Source organism: Phocoena sinus, chromosome 1 (genome assembly GCF_008692025.1).
Source record: "Phocoena sinus isolate mPhoSin1 chromosome 1, mPhoSin1.pri, whole genome shotgun sequence".
NCBI classification, from domain to species: domain Eukaryota; kingdom Metazoa; phylum Chordata; class Mammalia; order Artiodactyla; family Phocoenidae; genus Phocoena; species Phocoena sinus.
In genome coordinates this window covers 171,759,719-171,779,629 of record NC_045763.1, presented here as the reverse complement: position 1 = coordinate 171,779,629, position 19,911 = coordinate 171,759,719, and the positions used below count along the sequence as shown (strand labels likewise).

Here is a 19,911-nt window from a genome sequence, read left to right as displayed (position 1 = left end):
TATTCTTGAGAAAGGGATGCAAAATAAGGTGCACATATTGATATCAAATTCTTTGCCAAGAGAAGGGCTTTGGTTGGTGATTTAAGGGTATACAGAATTTTAGTGGGGGCCACAAAGGATAGAGAACACAAGGAGGAAAGTGCAACTGGGCTTGACAAAAATTCAGCAAGTTGCCAATTAATTACTGAGCATCCCATCTATTAAGGCTTTTTAATGCTGCTGTTGGCAGATGGGACTAGACCTCATGCCTTTCTGCGTTACATGGGCAAACGGGGGTGGAGGAGTCCTAGTTCCAAAATGTAATTTAATCCATGGTATTTTAAAATACTTGCATCTCAATAGTGTGGTATTTTGCTATGGATCTTTAGAAATATTCTCTTCTAAACCTAGGCAATACAGAATTCCCCATCCGTAAGTGGAAATGCATGTAGGATCTAGCGTCTTTTGTCTTTGACAGGAGACCTTCATAATACAGTGCTTTTTTCCTAGTCTTTCTTTTTAGTATTCAATCAATTTGAGATCAAAATAGCATTCATATAAATCAACATGCTTATGCAAAGCAGGAGCAGCCTATTTACATGAGCTCCTCTGGAAATGAAAGCTGTTACAATGAAGAGAAAGCTGTGCTAAGGAAGCATTATGGATTTCACAAATCTTGCACCAACAAGGCATTGTATCTTATACCAAACCACCAGAAGAAAAGTCAAAAAGAAACTGTCAGTGATATTCTTTCTTTCTCTCTCTGTCTCTCTCTCTCGAGGTAAAAAGTCCTTTATCCAAAAATCGCTGTAGATTTTTGTCTATGCCCAGCTAAACAAGAGATAAAGGAACTAGGGTTTTCCTGGTGGCTCAGTGGTTAAGAATCCGCCTGCCAATTCCGGGGACTTGGGTTCAAGCCCCGGTCCGGGAAGATCCCACATGCCGTGGAGCAACTAAGCCCGTGCGCCACAACTACTGAGACTACGCTCTATAGCCTACGAGCCACAACTACTGAAGCCCGTGCGCCGAGAGCCCGTGCTCCGCAACAACAGAAGCCACAGCAATGAGAAGCCCGCGTGCCACAACGAAGAGCAGCCCCCGCTCGCCACAACTAGAGAAAGCCACGCGCAGCAACGAAGACCCAACGCAGCCAAAAAGAATAGAGTAAAATGATAAAATAAAATAAATAAATTTATTAAAAAAGATAAAGGAACTAAAGTATAGTTCAAGGTTCAGGATAAAAATACTAACAGATTATGCTTATGATTTATTTCTACTGAGAAATAACGGCCCTAAGATTTGGGTCCATCTTTATATGGTAGAGAAAGAAAAAGCAGAGATCTTGAGTGGGAAAATTTGAGTAATATGCCCTGATCTTTTATTTTTAACAAATCAAGAAATTAAATATCTTGAGAACAGACGTAGAGTTGCCTACTTTGTCTATCTCAATCTATCCTATCTATCTATCTATCTATCTATCTATCATCTATCACCTATCTATCTACTTGTTAGCTAACTGATAAGCCAATCCATCTGGTTTGTATCCCAAGATTCCCTCACATCATCATTGAGTATATAAACAGTGTGTGAGCTACTCACAAAAAAGAAGGGACATTTTAAGAGCTGGAAACAGAAGTACAGCTTATGAATTCCATGGCGAAGAGAAAAAAATGTAAGGATACTTTTATCTTTTGTTTATTCAGAATATCCTTAACCCCACAGCATTAGTGGAATTGAACATATTTTTTATAATAAAAAAATTAGATGATTAAAATTTCCACTAAAGTAACATTATTTGGGTTTAATGAACACTTGCACATGTGTGTGTACACACACACACACACACACACACACACACACACACACACACACATAAGAGTTAGGAACTTCCCAATGCGGAGCTGTTAAAAATGAGAACAAGTCAGGACTGGCCAAGTTGGGGTGTTTTCCTCTCTGACGTTTTGGATGAAACAGTGAAAGGAGTTACAATGTAAGAAGATGTCATGGAAAACACGGGTTAACTATTTGAATACATTATAAATAACTAAAATGATCTAACCATAAATTCTATAACTGACTAGTGAAAGAATAGATCTATTTGTTTTCAATCTAATTTTTGATATCTAACTAGTGACTATTACCATCTTTATGCTGTTTTCCATTAAAAAATAAAATTGTTCTTTTATTTACTCTGCTCCCCTCCCCGTCCCCCAGGTCTAATCACTGTAGTTTGCTTTATAAAGTTTTAATTACATGAGATGTCAGCATCTGTCACCACGCTGCCCAGATCTCATTGCTGTGGAAACAATGGGCTCAGTTGTTTGTCCTCTGTTGAAAACTGCCTCTTAGAAATCTTCCTTCGGAGGAGTCTTTGTCAAAATGTGTTCCTTGGCTACAATCATCAAAATCATCTTGCGTTCTTGTAAGATAATTTATAGTGAAAAGATCTCAGAACCTGCCTTTTTAATAGATTTCCAAGTGATTCTTGTGCCCAGTCTTATTTGAGAAACAGAGAGAGCTCTTCTCTATAGAACCAGGTACACAAATCTAGGCACCATACATTTTTTTCAATTTCTGTTCATGTGTTGTCTATTTAGAGTTGTACTTTGCATTACTTTTGTCATTACCTTCAGCCATTCAAATAAGCACACAGCATGTATCTGGTTGCATATGTTACAATTGCAATGATCACCACCAAGTTCATTACAGTGGCCACAGTTCCAAGCAGAACCAGAGTTCACTAGCTTTGGAGAACAACCATTTGCTGCCTAGTTTTCACTCCAGGTGCAAATTTCTTGAAACATTGATCTTTCTGGAACTTGTTGGGTCTATTTTTTCTTTACAGCCCAGATGAATATTATTAACCATTCTAAAATGCTCCTTATTCCTCTCATCCAACATTTCTCCTTATAATTTTATTCCAGAAGGAAAGCAGGATTTGTGAATGGAAGCATTGGTAATAAATTTTGTGAAAGAGAAAGAGAAGGAGCCACGACTCTGCCGAGGATGGGAGAAGGGGAGATGCTTCAGAAATTCTCTTAGAGTGGTGGCCCATTGGGTGCTTATGTTACTGACCTAGTTATGCTTTAGCACAATTTCCACACTTAACTGTAAAGCAGTTTTCATTTCAATGCGTTGTCTCACTCAATGGCTCATAGCTTTCTAAAATAACATTCCCCAGGACTGATACTTTCCAAGTGTAGCCTCACTGCAAAGAGAAACTCTTAATGTACATTTCCACATTTCCAGGGTTTCTTGATGTGTTTTTCCTTTATCATGGAATAAAAAAGTCCTTAATGGTAAAAATACCTTATGATTCTTTTGGTTGGGGAAATGCTACAAGTCTTGATAAGACCAAGAGGCCATACCTAGTGATGCTTTCTATACTGTTAGCATCCAGCTGATGTCTATTTGGTCTTGTATTTGCTATCATATTCCATATAAAAATGGATCACAGGAATAACCAAATTCAGCCAGTGATCTTTCACAAAAACCCTCTAATCTGTTGATTCCTAATGTAAGTGACAGTGGCTATCCTTGTCCTTGAAGCAATTTGAGATTTTCCTCTTTCTTCCAGGCTGTTTGTTATGAGTTGCAGTATAACTGCTACTCTCGGAGGATTAATACATGGAGGAATTTCTCAGTTCTCTGCAACTTCTGTGATATTCTAAAACACACTTCCTTGTGGAATAATAATTTTTGATGAAACAGAGACATTTCAACAATATTGTTTCATATCAAGCAGCGTTAGGGAGGCAACATCACTATAAAAACTGGAGAATGTGAATATATTTTCGTGACGATTCACATCAGAAGTAAACAAAAATCCAACATGAACAGCCATGCCAGTAATTAATAAGAAGAGTAAATAGGTTGCATGTTAACAGGCAAACAATTAAATTATTTGTTTCTTAGGGGCATGTAATGAGATTGTTATCACACTCCCAGAAGAGAGACAAATAGATATTAAAAAGGTCTTTCCGATACCTGTATTGGCTGAGGCCAACAGCTAATTCAATAGATTCGATCAAAATCACCTCTTTTTTCACTGCTCCTGATTTATGACTTGGGCTGTAGTTAGTCATCACTCACTGCAGTGTGCTCTCCAGCACTCATAAACTATGCCTCATAAATAAAAAGATACAATCAAGGAAATCATATCAATTCATCTACAACCTTGGAGTATATTTTCCCATGGCACTCACGCTAATGTCTTTTTAAAGGGTAGCTTGCCGTGGGTTTTGAATATGTTCGAAGAGCAACGTGCAAAACGGACTCTGCCAGAACCGTGGTTAAGAGAGACTCGTGGCTAGAAAGGGAAGGCAATAAATCTGAAATGATAACGAGATTAAAAAAAAAAAATTCATGAACCATCCTGTAGGCTGCAGTCATAAAGGAATAACTTGCTGAAAAGCTCTGTGTAGCTATCTGTTTAACCATCTACCTATCTGATTTTCTTTCATCATCAAATGGACATTTTTCAGCATCTCTGTTTGCATGGTGCTTTGCTGGGTCCATTAATAGTGATGCTTTTACAGATATGGTCCTTGCATTCCGGGCTTCTTTAATCTAAAACACTTTGGATCGGGCAAGATGGAACACAATTTTAATTGAATTCTGGGACCCAGGGGACGAAGGGTACAGCAGAACATTGTGTTCCTTTCTACTGGTGCTTTTGAAATTCAGAGATGTGAAGCTAGTAAAGAGATTACAAGACATTTTCCTTGCTAGAAATGGGTGTCTTCTGTCACTACTGCTGAGCACACAGCCTTGCCCTTTGTGGGTGCTCAACAAATATTAATGGCTCTCTTCTAAAACATAAGGAGGGGAAAATTGGCTTCAGCATTAGTGGGGAATACTGAAACTAGCTTCCATGTGATGTTCGTAACGATAATGAAAACTTGGAATTTATCATACTCCTTTTTATTGCTTGTGTCTGCTCTCCCTGTGAGAAAATAGGAACCCAGTCCCATCCAGCTCTCACGGAGGATACGTAAAAGTAGGTCATGGGTTTATTGAGCACTTATACTTTTATAAGGGTATTACATGTACTCATTTATTTCATCCTCTCAGCAATCCTATGAGGCTGGTATTAGCATCATCACCAGTTTACACACAGGGAAACAGAGGCACAGAGAAGTTTATGCACCTTGGTATGTGGTAGGGCCAGCCTTCTAATACAGGTATGTGATGTAAAAGCCTGAACTCTCTACTTTTTTCTATTGAAGGAGGGTCTGGACACATCTTGTAAGTGTTTGAGATCCTGCCCTAGAGCTGTCATTGACCCCTGCACAGACTGGCTGTTTCTGCAGAGAACAGCCCCAAAGTGAGGTGGTGACAATGACCGCCAACATCACAGCATCCATACCTGCTGCCACGTGTCATGCTTTAAACAATATTGCATGTTATACAGAGGCAAATGCTACTCAAATACCTTCCCTACTGTTCCAAACATGTGTAAATGCACGTAAATTCCACTGTGTTAACTGAGATCATAACTATACCCTACTAACGTAACACGGGAAACATATCCTTTCTCCACAATTAGTTGCTAGAGTAAGCTAAGCTCACAATCACCAATCATGATTAACATCTCAAGAAGTGATAGTATAGTTAACTAGGTAAGATTATTTATCATCCGTACTCACTGAGCCATTCTATGTGCCTCACTATTCTATGAGTTGGGGAGACAACAGTGAACAAGGCTGGAGTTAACACCCTGTTAGGGAGAGCCAGCCAATAAACACAAAACAAAAAGGTGATGATACGTGCTAGAAAGGAAACAACTTACAGCATACAGCAATGGAGTAGGGAATGGTTGAGTTGTCCAGGAGGTGCTCTCAGGAGGTGATAATCAAGCTGGGATACTAAGGACAAGAAGGAGGCCACCATATGAAGACCTGGGGGGAGAACATTCTAGGCAAAGGGAGGGCAAGCGCAAAAGGCCATGAGGCTGGCGTCTCAAAAAAGTTCGGTGCAGCTGGACTTGGAGAGTAAGGGCCAGAGAGTGACAGGATGATGACAGATGTGGACAAAAGTCAGACCATGAAAGATCTCACTGAGCCAGAGAGGAGTTTGCATTTCATGGGAGGCCAAGGGAGGGTTCCCCATAAAGGAGCAACTATCTGACTTACATTGTAGAGGGATAACTGGATATTGACTAATTCCTATATATTTCTATCTTAAATTTTACTTTTATATGTGAGTGACACTGTCCTGGCCTTTAAATTAACTTATTTAAAGCTCACAGCAATCCTACTGACACAGGCTGGGACCTGGGACCCTTTGCTGCAGTTCTTGCATCTGGACAAACGTCTCCTTGAGCTACAAAATACAAAGAAACTATAAGGGACTAAAAATAACTTATGTACATGCAAGTTTGGGGAAAAATTATGGACAACAAGATACAAGAAGACCAAAAAAAGCCAACTGCCACTTCTGAAGAGCCAGGAGCAAAAGTGGGGGACTGCACATGCCCCCTGCACTCAACATCACCAAAGGCGTGGACAGAGCACCTAAGCCACCCTCTGACCCGACCCACGGACACATCCCTACCCTCACCCCATGTAAGGAACCAGCTCCCTGCTGCCTTGGTGAGCAAGCAAGGAGACCTGTTGCTTGCTCTCGCTCCCCTCCGGCTGCAGCAGGGGCCCTGATAAAGCCTTGCCTGAATTCCTTGTCTGGCCTCTGATCAATTTATACTGATTAAGGAGGCTAAGAACCCTGGTCAGTAAAACTACTAAGGTAGGCTTTTTCATTCCCAATTTTACAGGTAAGGAGACTGAGGCTTAGAGAGTAAATTACTGGCTGAGAACACAGAACCAATAAGTCATGCAGCCTAGATTACAACTCGAGTCAGTTTATCTTTGCAGAGTCAGGAGCTCATGCTCCTGATGGGTGTGACTTGAGGACACTGTGCTTCAGCAGAATGATGACGGGATTTGGGATCAGAACATCTGGACTCAAGTTCTGACTCTAACGTCTTCTGACTGGGCACCTCACTGGGTCATTCAGTTTCCTGATTATATGGAAAAAATAATCTCTACCTCACAGGACTATTCTGAGATTTACATGCAATAAAGTTGCTATAAATTTTGAGGAATGCGGTGGTGGGTAAGTACATTTATAAATATTTTTTTAAGATTTTGAAATCCCCAGAGCTGTACACAAACACAATTTGGAGTAACCGGAGGGTGAATTTAAGAACACGGACTTTAGAACTTGAATTTCTATGTTCAAATTCGAGTTCTGCTCACCAGCTGCATCCTTGGGTATGTTAACTAACCTCGCACTGCCTCAGATTTCTAAGGGTAATTGTTCAGAATAATCCTTGTCTCAGATGATTATTATGAGCTAATGTACGTAAAATTTTTAACATAGTCTTTAGCACATAGCAAGCACTAAATACATAACGATGGTTATTATTATATTATTTGTGTGAAACGTCAGGATATGACCCCTTGGAAGAGAAAGTGAGATTAAATAGCAATTCTGTAACTCACTTCTGGGTCCATTTAGCTGCTATGGATCAACAATAGATCTGAAAACCCTCACTACGTTCTGAGGTCAGCCCTCATCTCTCTGTGTCTCTGTCTCTGGGTACTTTTCCACTCTAGAACTCTGAGGGTTAGAATAAATAAAAGCCTGGCTTTTCAGAAATATTGCTGCTGCATCAAAATCTGTTGATTGGGTGGCATCCTCCATTTAACATTATTATTAATTAAAATTCCTCAAAAGCACCCCGAAGTATGTAAAATGAAAATGGTGGAGCAATTCAATGGATTCTTCGAAGTGGAGAATTTTGTTTCCAATTTCCATTGAAAATATGCCTTTGGGAGAGAACTGTACAGTTTCCTAGACACTTATAGGCATCTTAGTAATGATCAGATCCATCAACAGGTAGATAAATCAATTTACAAGAGAAAGCCTCGACCATCTTCTTAAAGATTTTCATCGACGGCATCTGATTTACTTCAATATGTTAACGTTTTTGTCACCATCTGTAGATTTGATTGCTTCATAGAGACCGAGACATTTATTTGGAACTTAATGGAAATACACCATTAGCCCAAGTACTTAAGTGCAATCCTCCTAAAGCCTTCAGAGTTACTTAGTGTTTTATCAATAATCACAGAGTGGCAAGCCAAAGCTTGCCAGGTGATCCTCTAGCCCAAAAAGAATTCTACTGGAGAAGGTATTGTCACAACATGGGTGAGAAGCAGCGCCAATCTGCGGTACAGGGGATGTGCTGGGTATTCTCTGTTTGTCCCCAGATCCATTCTCTGCCCTTCCCTGCTCCTCTCTGTGGCCCATGAAGCTGATTCTGCAAACTGCTTTACAAAAGAAGAAGGGTTTTGTTTTCTCCTTCTCTCTCTCTTTGGCATCCTGGTTTGGCAACAGGCTGCGTTCCTTCTCTATGGGCACAGCTTCTAAATGGCAGCCCCACCCCACTGGCTATAGCATTTACTGGGTTCCGGAAACAGCTTCTTCCTCTTGTCCTTTTAGGTCTAGAGGTAATGGCTTCTGGCTATGGCTAGTCCCAGAATATGTTAATATCCCTTATTGATTCTCTTAATCCTGCCCATACCTCCATAAAGTCTTTTCATTAAATTCTCTTTAAATGTCCTTTTGACATTTAACTGCTTCCTGCTGAGATTCTGACTGCTGGAGGGGAGAACATTTTGAACCCTTCCAAGGTACCAATAACAGTGTGTAGGCTGAGAGATGCATTTGCTCATAAGGATGGAGACATTTGGAAAGAGCATCTTTTGTGAGACTGCAGAAATAGAGAAATAGTCCCTCCTCATGTCTCTGTGGAATGCTTCTCGTCTTTAATGTCAAGGAACCACCCGTGCTCCTCAAGACCATCTGGCCAGAGAGTGGAATGAGAGTGTCCAGGAGAGTTTGGTGTGGGACTGGGCTGTCCCTGAAGATGAGGAGTTGTCTGTTTCTCCCTAGGTCTGTTGTGCCATCATTCAGATCTCTCTGTTCACAGCTTACACTACTATCCGTATGTTTTTACGAATACATTGTTCGTGGGTGTGTTTCTTTGTCTTATCAACTCAACTTTAAGCCCCTGAGGGGTAGAGTCCATGGTTTTCAGCCTCTTGCACCAATCCTAGCAACTAGACATACACTCTGAACTTGGTGGCTGCTTAATAACTACAAGTTATTAAATCCTTAACTTAGAGGATAAAGGGAAAGAAGGAAAACATGTCTCACCCTCTCCTAAGTTTCAGGTGACTTTGGAGAACCTTCATTTTTATGGCTACCTCGCTAAGCAGGAACCGTTTGTGAAAAGCCATGAGGGCAGGTTGGAATTCTACATTACCTACATTCACTCGGAGAAAATTTGGTTGCATTGAACGTTTTATGCCCAGCCAACAAGCTTCCAACACAGAGACAGGAGGATCAATCATGGCTTAAGTGAGTTGGGTCAACAGGAAGGTGAGAAGCAACCCATCTTCAGACAAGTAACTCGTCTCAAAGGCAACGTAGAGATCGCTGACAAAAGGGGCTTAGGAGTAGAGCCCTAGGGGGTGCCATGAAGGACAGAAAAAGAACAGACGTGCTCCTGTGTGCCCTCACAGGTAGAGATGACCTCCTGTTGCAACAAAAGACCTGATGGCCAAAAAGGACATGGTCCCTGGCCCGAGTGCCAGAATTCAGATTTCCATTCACGAAATGTCCTGATGGTCTTCAGTCTAAGCTGTGGTGCTCAGGCTCTAAGATGTTAGAACGCATGCAGGGTTTCAGTCAGCCAATATCAATAAATCATTTAAAACCTTGAGCTGTGGGAGTCGTGGTGGGAGCAGCTTAGATCCTGTAGGAGAAACTAACCAGACAACAGCCTCCACGCCAGTCAGAAATACATTAGGGGGATTCATACCTGATTAAATGCAAGCTGAAAGCCAAACAGAAAACATGCTCAATGAATTTTCTCTAAATACGATACCAAAAAAACTCTTAAGAAAGGAATGAGTTAAGGGTGATGGCAAGAGAAAACAAGCAATCTGAAGTAAGTTACCAGTCACAGAAATGTAGAATCAGACTATCAGAGTTCAAGAGAATCTTATCCATGGGAACCTGGGCAAGTCATTCTTTTCCTGGGAAGAGAGGAGCAAGGACCAGAAAGGTTGAACTGTCTCATCAAAGGGGCATCACACCTCAGAGCCAATTGTGCTCTTGGTTAGAGATGTTTACATTCTAACACCGGATTAATGACTGTTAGTGACATAAGGATTTTGTTAACCTGGCTCTCTTCCCTCTTGGAAGAAAGCACCTCCTTCTTTTATTTAGTGGGAGGCTGAGGGTAGAGTGGGGAGGTGGCCCTACTGTGTATCAGACATCCTGCTGAACACACAAAATTTCTTAGTTCTCATAATGCACCCTTTTTTTTAAAAGATTTTTTTTTTGATGTGGACCATTTTTAAAGCCTTTACTGAATTTGTTACAATATTGCTTCTGTTTTATATTTTGGTTTTTTGGCCACGAGGCATGTGGAATCTTAGCTCCCCGACCAGGGATGGAACCTACACTCCCTGAATTGGAAGGTGAAGTCTTTTTTTTTTTTTTTTTTTGCGGTACGCGGGCCTCTCACTGTTGTGGCCTCTCCTGCCGTGGAGCACAGGCTCCGGACGCGCAGGCTCAGCGGCCATGCCTCACAGGCCCAACTGCTCTGTGCGGCATGTGGGATCTTCCCGGACCGAGGCACGAACCCGTGTCCCCTGCATCGGCAGGCGGACTCTCAACCACTGCACCACCAGGGAAGCCCGGGAAGGCAAAGTCTTAACCACTGAACAGCCAGCGAAGCCCCCAATATACCCATTTTTTGAATGAGCAAGTGAGGCTATAAGAAATGAAGTATCTTGCCCAAACTGTATGATTTTCATTCAGTTTTTTCATCCGGAAGACAGAATGGCTGCGAGCATCAAATGGGAAAAAGCATCAGGATTCTAACGATTTCACAGCAGCATGGCTGCTGTGTGCAGTTACGGGGGCAGCTCTGGTTTCTGGCTGAAAGTGTTTCCCACATACCCATGAAACCCTGACTGAAGGAGGGGGCCCTATGCCCAGGCCTATTCAATCATGGTCGCTTATTCTCTTGCTCAGAGGAACGTACATGGTGCTAGGATGTCAGTAAGAGCCCTGCCCTTGGTTGGTTTATGGATATTGGATGACAGAAGTCCTCTTTCCACTCTGAGGTGGGAGGGTAATAATAAGAACACCTGTTATCATTATGCTAGTTGAATAGCTTCTGGGTATGAGGTGCTGTCCTAAGCATATTCACATATCAAAACATTTCATCCCAAAGCAAGCCCAGGAGTACAGAGGTGCTCCTATCGACATTTTAAAGACAAGGAAACCAAAGCACAGAGAAGGGTGGAATCACGCAGTGCTGGGGTACCGATTTTCTCCGATGCCTGGAGAGAGTCTGGTATAGAATGAGGCAGCACTATTTACAATAGCCAGGGCATGGAAGCAACCAAAATGCCTATCGACAGAGGAATGGACAAAGAAGATGTGTCACATATATACAATGGAATATTACTCAGCCATAGAAAGGAACGAAACTGAGTCATTTGTAGTGATGTGGATGGACCTAGAGTCTGTCACACAGAGTGAAGTAAGTCAGAAAGAGAAAAATAAATACTGTATATTAACACATGTATATGAAGTCTAGAAAAATGGTACTCAGAGCAGGAGTAGAGACGCAGATGAAGAGAATGGCCCTGAGGACCCGGGGAGGGGGAAGGACCCGTTACGCTGGGACGAAGTGAGAGAGTGGCATGGACATATATACACTACCAAATGTAAAATAGATAGCTAGTGGGAAGCAGCTGCATAGCACAGGGAGATCAGCTCGGTGCTTTGCGACCACCTAGAGGGGTGGGAGGGAGGCTCAAGAAGGAGGGGATATGGGGATATATGTATACATATAGCTGATTCACTTTGTTGTACAGCAGAAACAAACACAACACTGTAAAGCAATTATAGTCCAATAAAGATGTAAAAACAAAAAAAATGAAGCCAAATCAAGGCAACCCGAGGTGAAGGAAGGAGAGAAGGAATGAGTCCGACAGTGTCAAATCCTGCATCTCAGGCTCCCAGAGGGGTTCTTGAGAGAGAAAAAAGTGTTTGCACCTTTTCCTTGGTTTCAAGGAACTTCTTTAGCTCCTTTCCCAGACAGGTGAGCAGAAACAATTCTCTTCCATTTAAGGGAAAGTTGGCTTTCACTTGGAGTGAAATACTCCTGACACCTTACTGATGATGTAGATTTTCTCGAGGGCCTAAGTGGGACTCTTATTTAGTAAACTAAAAAAATTAGTTTAATTAGTTATTTACATTTATATTTTATAATATGCTTCTAATTCATTCAATAAATTTATTAGTACATAAATAAATTAGGTTTCAGAAACACCGCTATTGATCCTTCCATATATCCATTTTGGTGGTGGATAATGACACGACTATTAGTGTATGAAGCTGGTCTCATACCCTCACTTGCTTTTTTTAAAAAAAATTTTATCGAAGTACAGTTGATTTCCAATGTTGTGTTCATTTCTGCTGTATACCGCCAAGTGATTCGGTTATACATATATGTGTTCTTTTTCATAGTCTTTTCCATTATGGATTACCATACGACATTGAACATAGTTCCCTGTGCTACACAGTAGGGCTCTGTTGTTTATATAGTCACTTGCTTTGATCCAACGTAAAGCTAAAAACTGTTAGAAAATCAAATCGCTTAGGGTCAGAAAATATTCTGTGAGATTTTACAAATCATAGATGACCAAGGCCAATCAAGAGAAGCCAGTGTTTGATGAGAATTTTTAAAAGCATATGGCTGTAGATGACCCTCACTTACGCCCCCAGAATCTAGCCCTGGAGTGAACCATTTCCAGGGGAGGAAAGGCTGAAGGAGGTTAATTTACTCAAGGATCCAGAAATAGGGGGAAAGGACTAAAAGCTGCTGTCTTTTCTGCTTCTCCTTTCTAGCTTGTCGTCCACACTGTTGCAGCCTTTCGTGGGGCTGGCAGAGAACATCTCCGCTGTCCCCTCCTGGAGTCGCCACACAGCTCCTTTTGGCAGGAACAGTGAGGACCCAGCTGACTGTCTGCCCTCCAACCATTCCTCCATCCTCTCCCTCTCCCTCATCCTCTTCAGACTGAATTGTTCGGGGCCAGCGTTGGTCTGTTAGTAAGTAGCAGGCTGCCGTCCTGGGGACCTTCCATAGCAGCAACCCCAAGATCAGACCCACACTCGAGTGCGTCATACATGGGGTTTCCTCCAAGGCTGACTTGTTGGGTCTCAGTGGTCCAGTCCCGAGGCCCCAGAAGCCTTTGGAGACTCTGGGTGTGCGTGGGTGCTTATCGAAAAAAATCTGTCAAAGTGGGGAAGTTTCAGGAAAACGAATTAAGTCACTGACAGCAGGATTCAATGAAGGGGGGGGGGCCACGGCGGCCCGAGCAAATCCGTGGTGAGTCATCGCCTTCAGCGAGAGTATGAATATGAATGCACAATTACTGAGAACTGCTCAGCGACCTCAGCTCTCGGCCCGCAGGTCAAAACTGAAGCTTCTTATAAAAGCAGACTCACACCCAGGTCCGTCTCTGAAACCTGCAGAGACTACTGTCTTAATCTTCTTGCTGAACAATTAGAAACTTCCCCACATAGAATTTGGAGCTTTATATCGTATATATTAGTATATCCCGATTTTGAGAGGGTTGATGATAGAAATGAGTACTGTCTGTGAAATAAAACCTCTGCTGGATGTGTATTCTGTAGCACAGCTAGCCTGTCATCTCCATTTAACGAAAAGGTCTGTGCATGGGAAGAATTTCATTTGGTAAAGATGCACCTCATTGATGTATGAATCACACATTTATAGAGTTGTTTGAAAGTAGGATTTTGGTAAATAAAATTATATCTGAAATTCACAAATGTTTGTTCTCTGATGAGACCCTGTACTGCGTCACTCTGCAAAGCCAGCCCATCCATCCTTGTGAAATATTTTTTTAAAAACTCCAAATTTCTGTGATTTCAATTTCAGATCTTTACTCGTTTTATGAAAGCTGATCCTTCAGAATCCCAGAATTGTAGAAGCTGTGTTGAAATGGATCAAAACTAGAAAGTTCCTGTTTTAAACGATGGTGAACGTTACTCTTCCAACCAAAATCCAGGCCTCCCAAGTGAGACACAAAACAAAATGAAACAATGACAACCAAAACCAAATAAACTCCAGGAGGAAGAGTAAAAGAAATTATTTGATGAATCGAAGACATGAGCTTAGCAGGTAATATATTCTGTCTACCTTTCCAGCTTCATCCAAAACAAATACGACTCTGATTCAGGAAAGCCATGGACAGACCAAGGTAAATAGGTTGGTCATCAATTATCATCATGTAAATTAGGCACTTGAGGGGAGCTGGCTTCACTTACTTAGGCAATCAGTTTACGATGGTTTAGGACTGTGATTCTCAGCCCCGACTGTACATTAGAATCACCTAGGGACCTTTTGAAATGCACTGATGCCTGGACCCACCCCATAAGCAGAACTATAGGCGGATGGGGCCTTGGCATTCAGAATGCTGTTAAAGTTCCCCAGATGATTCTAACGTGCAGTCAGGGCTGAGAACACTGATTTAGGAAAGTGGCACCAGAAAATCAGGCTTAAGTAGCATAGCAACATGGCTGTACCCTCCGGGACAGTATTTCTCAAAAAAGTAGGTTGTGGACCACCTAAGCTGCTGGTTAAAAATGCAGATTTCTGGGAATTGCCATCCCACCCCTCTGCCTCTGCATTTTGAATGCGCTCTTTGGGCAATCCTTCTGTACTATAAACACTGAGAGCTACTAACGCCTTAGGGCGTTCAATTTTGAGGTATCACTGAAAACTTAGAAGGTGCTTGTAAAATCACACAGCTTCTGCCCACCTCCAAACATGCCAGTTCCCATACTGATGTGTGAGTCATTGTGAGGTGACATCTGCTGGTCTTTGCCTCCAAGATCTTCTGTAGCAAATGATTCTCCCCTCTCTCAGTGAGAATCTCTTTCTCCAGGTATTTCTTGACCCTCTCGTTCATCAGAATTTATCCACGCTGTATTCTTTTCCCCAGAGCTCTATCACTGGTCATCAGATTGATGAATTAATGCAGAATCCTGCAGGGCCTCCTCACCCTCCAACTACAAAACCGAGCAGTTAATGGTGAGGACAAGAGAGTCATAGACTCGGTGTCTGATGCACATTCCTGAGCTGTTCTATCGATACTGTAACTGCCACCAGAGGAAAAAAGCTAACTGCATGATGACCAGACTGTAGCCATGACATAACTGCTCCATCTTGAGTAGTACTGAATCTGTGGCTAGCACAATTCCAAGAACTGGCCTCAAGACAATGGGATTAATGTTATTACTCATAATAATCTATATCTTTGCCTGCATCAATTGTAGCTTGCTCTGCCCGTATATGTAAGCAGACAACTAAAATTGTCAGCAAAGAGACCCATGTTGACATCTTCCACTCTGAGAATACGGTGCCTAAATGTATGGACACCAAGGGGGGAAGGGGGGCGATGATTTGGGAGGTTGGGCTTGACATATATACACTATTGATACTATGTATAAAATAGACGACTAACAAGAACCTACTGTATAGCACAAGGAACTCTACTCAATGCTCTGTGGTGAGCTAAATGGGAAGGAAATCCGAAAAAGAGGGGATATATGTATCCATATAGCTGGTTCACTTTGTTATACAGCAGAAGCTAACACAACATTGTAAAGCAACTATACTCCAATAAAAATTAATTAAGAAAAAAAAAAAGAATATGGTGCCTATGTCAGCATGAAAAAGTTATGGAGGATAGACCTCTGCCCCAATCCCACAGAAATGGAATGATGTCTGACAAGTGGGGGTTTGTAAGCTGCTCTTTGCAGGAAACCGCCCTCAGCAAGGAGCCCCTTTTCTTGTCACTTTAGCAAAGCTATATTGTAACTAACTTTTAAACCAGGCGCCCCCGTGCTCTACTCATCTCCCGTCCAAGCACACCTTTCAAATCTTTTAATCACACAACACCTGGCCTAACTTGTCTTCCATAGATCAAAGAAGTAGAAATGAAGAATAAGTAACTAACAGATGACCAGATCTCTTCCCTACCTTCCCCTTCAGTAATCTCCCAAACAAACTGTGTGACCAGGATGAGATCTAGAGGAAGACCACAAGCCTGCATGCAGTGGGGGATGGTGAAGACTCTGACCCCTTATGTCAATGATTAACTGAGATTACTTCTCTGTTTCCCTTGAAAAGCTTTCATGGCCGAGCAGAATCTTTGGAGGTGGTTTTTGGGGGACACTAAGTCCACCATCCCCAGATGGCTGGCATTCTGATTAAAGGCACCTTTCCGTTTTATTTACATTTGTATGTAATTGATTTTGTTAGCCTTGAGCAGCAGGACACCCTCCCCCATTCGATAACATAGGGAATGTTTGGGAGCTATCTTCAATGATTTAACTCAAAACCGGAAATGAATACAATGACATAGGGCCAGGTAGTGGGGTGTGGGGAGGGACACTGGACACCCTCCAGGCACACCAGGTGGACGGCCACCTACCCGACCATGGGTTCTCACCATCCTTCTGATGAATAGGTTTCCATCTCTGGGCAGTTTCTTGGTTCTTTGTTTTCATCCCCTACGAATATATGGATTGTCTCAAAAACACAATCCTCTGTAGGAGGGTCAATTCACAGATATGGTGGGCGAACCAATGACTCTAGGACAATAAAGGTGTTTTCTGAAAAGCAGCCTGTGGATAAAGTAACCCTCAGACAGGTTTGAGAGCAATTCAAATTCATCTCAAAGACAAAATGTTCTTTTGTTAAAGGGAAATCAATTCTTATAGTACATTACTTCCTAAATGACTTCGGGAAGATAACTCAGGATCTATAAAGACTTAGCATTTGCACAGGCTAAATAAATCCAATATTTTAGTTCATTTATTTCAGCATTTAATCTATATTTTTCAAAATATTTCCTGTAAAATCTTGGTTTTGGGGCTGATAGGCTAGATTTTTTTTTTTTTTTTTCTGCTTTCTATCCTTATGTTGTAACAACATGGGATTAGCTAGTAAATGCAAATTTGAGGTCAGTCTGCTGTGAAAACCAAATTAAGTAATTTCATTTGGGTGATGTGAGTATGGGGGAGGAGCCTGACACAGGGCTGATAGTAACAGTCACAAAAGAGACAGCATAGGGGCTTCCCTGGTGGCGCAGTGGTTGAGAGCCCACCTGCCGATGCAGGGGACACGGGTTCGTGCCCCGGTCCGGGAAGGTCCCACGTGCTGCAGAGCGGCTGGGCCCGTGAGCCATGGCCGCTGAGCCTGCGCGTCCGGAGCCTGTGCTCCGCAACGGGAGAGGCCACAGCAGTGAGAGGCCCGCGTACTGCAAAAAAAAAAGAGAGCATAGCCTGAGGTCCTTAACTTGTCTCCCCTCTGAAATGTGGGTCCCTTGGTAACTGGTTGTCCTTAGCTTCTCATGAGTGTATGGCTGTTAGCATCACTGTTGCCATATTGGGTTCGTACCTTTCCTCCTGGCCTTCCATTGACCCTACCCAGGACTGAACTGTGCAGTCTGTGCGGTGAATCAGTTCTCTGCCTCAAGGCCTTTGTAGTTAGTAGATATTCTTTTATAATCACTAGGACCAGGCAGCCTCTATGATCTGTTAGTCCCCAAACAACGATGAAGACCTTCACTGACATGTTCCCACAGGGCCCACAAAACTAGTTACCGATTCATAAATCTTGACTTAGGAATGCATGTCTTGTTTCCAAGCACGCACCCCCTACCCTTGGTTAACTATAAAACTGTCCCATTGGTCCCTTGATGGTGTTTCTGGATCATTGTCCGCTCAATCCCACCCTGTGCGTAAGTATAATAAACCGATCCATTGATTATACGGAGCTGCTTGCCTCCATTTTTGGTCTCAAGATGCCTTCTCAGTCTGGTGGGCACTTTTCATTCTCTCCATCCTCCAACAGTAAGAAAACTGACAGAGCTAAGACACGTGCTTGGAGTTTACCATTCCTTAGAAAACTCAGGTAAGACTTTACAGATGATATGGCCAATTGTTTACCCCAATGACACAGTATGATGCCAAAGAAGCTACAATCACTGGTTTGCTTTCAGTATCCACAGGTCTCTTAGTTTTGTCTAGTTAGAGGTCAAATATTTCATGCTGATTCCATTCAGCTCTCTTACAAAGGTGCACTTTTATTCATAAAGGGGACTAGACAATTGAGAATAGAAAGGTCTTTGATAACTTGATACTTTTCTGTAAAGATAATGATAAAGAACAAAAGGGTGGCCACATAGGTTCTGGCTGTTTCTAACAGTATTCTTTCTCCAACTGTGGCATCAATAGATATTTTGTTCCTTCATGACATAAGCCACAATCCTTACCCTAAACCCTTGGGACCTGAAGTGCTTTTAAATAATTTTTAATTTTTTCAGATTTGGGAAAGTTAATAAAATGCATATACTGTATATTTTGTAATATCTGAAGAATGCCCTTGTAATAGAATACTTCTGTAGCAAAATATATAACTATTCATATTAAATGAGATAAATAAATGCTGTAAACAGTGTGGTTTGTTTAAACTGGGTTTTGCTGCTGAATGAGTTGTACCAAACCTAGATAAAAACTTGTTTTTGGGAATTCCCTGGCGGTCCAGTGGTTAGGATGTGGCGCTTTCACTGCCGTGGGCTTGGGTTCGATCCATGGTCAGGGAACTAAGATCCCACGAGCTGTGCAGCTTGGCCAAAAACAAAAAGAGAGAAAGAAAACCCAACAACTTCTTTTAAAGAGATTTTTAGATTTGGAATTGCAAACAAGGGATTATGGGTTTATATCTATGTATTTCTCCAAACCATTCAAGAATCAATTTATATTTTCTTTTTTTTTTTCGGTTACACGGGCCTCTGACTGTTGTGGTCTCTCTCGTTGCGGAGCACAGGCTCCGGACGCGCAGGCTCAGCGGCCATGGCTCACGGGCCCAGCCACTCCGTGGCATGTGGGGTCTTCGCAGACCGGGGCACAAACCTGTGTCCCCTGCATCGGCAGGCGGACTCTCAACCACTGTGCCACCAGGGAAGCCCTCAATTTATATTTTCAATTCTAACTAACTTCATTGGGAAATTTGTCCTGTACATTACTGGCCTAAAACATATTCCTTTCACGTCTAAACTGTTACCTCTAATCACTGCCCTCGTTGATTTGCTCGCCATATTCCTGGTGACTTCGTGATCTTATTATTTCTGGTTATGGTAAGCTGTTCAAGGTTCCGTTTCCTCTTCTAGAAAATTGCACTTGGTCTTGTGCCTGGCACGTGGTGCTTGCATCATTCAGGAAGTTTCCTTTGAAACTGCAAGCAAGAGACTTAAGCAACAGGGAATCTATTGGGGGTACAGTCAGCCCTCCTTCTCCATGACTTCTGTATCCGTGGATTCAACCAACTCTGGATCCAAAATATTTGAAAAAAGGATTCCAGAAAGTTCCAAAAAGCAAAACTTGAATTTGCTGCATGCCTGCAACTACTGACATAGCGTTTACATTGTATTTACAGCTATTTACGTGGCACTTACATTGTATTAGGTATTATAAATAATCTAGAGATGAATTAAAGTATAGGGGAGGATGTGCGTAGGTTATATGCAAATACTATACCATTCTATACAAGATACTTGAGCATCTGAGGAGTTTGGTGTCTGCAGGGGTCCTGGAAACAACCCCCCTTGGATACCGAGGGACAACTATATATGTAATTAAAAGAACAGTTGAAGAACCAGGCTTGGAAATGGTGAGGATAAGAAAAGCTTTTGGATTTGATGTTAGAGGTATTTTATCAGGACTTAGCTCCACCTTTTAAAATTCTGA

General features: G+C 42.1%; 1 protein-coding gene across 1 annotated transcript in view; it reads right to left on the bottom strand.

The window, feature by feature from the left end:
• The window catches only part of USH2A (usherin), an 815,986-nt gene that overhangs the window by 55,109 nt on the left and 740,966 nt on the right, over positions 1-19,911 (bottom strand).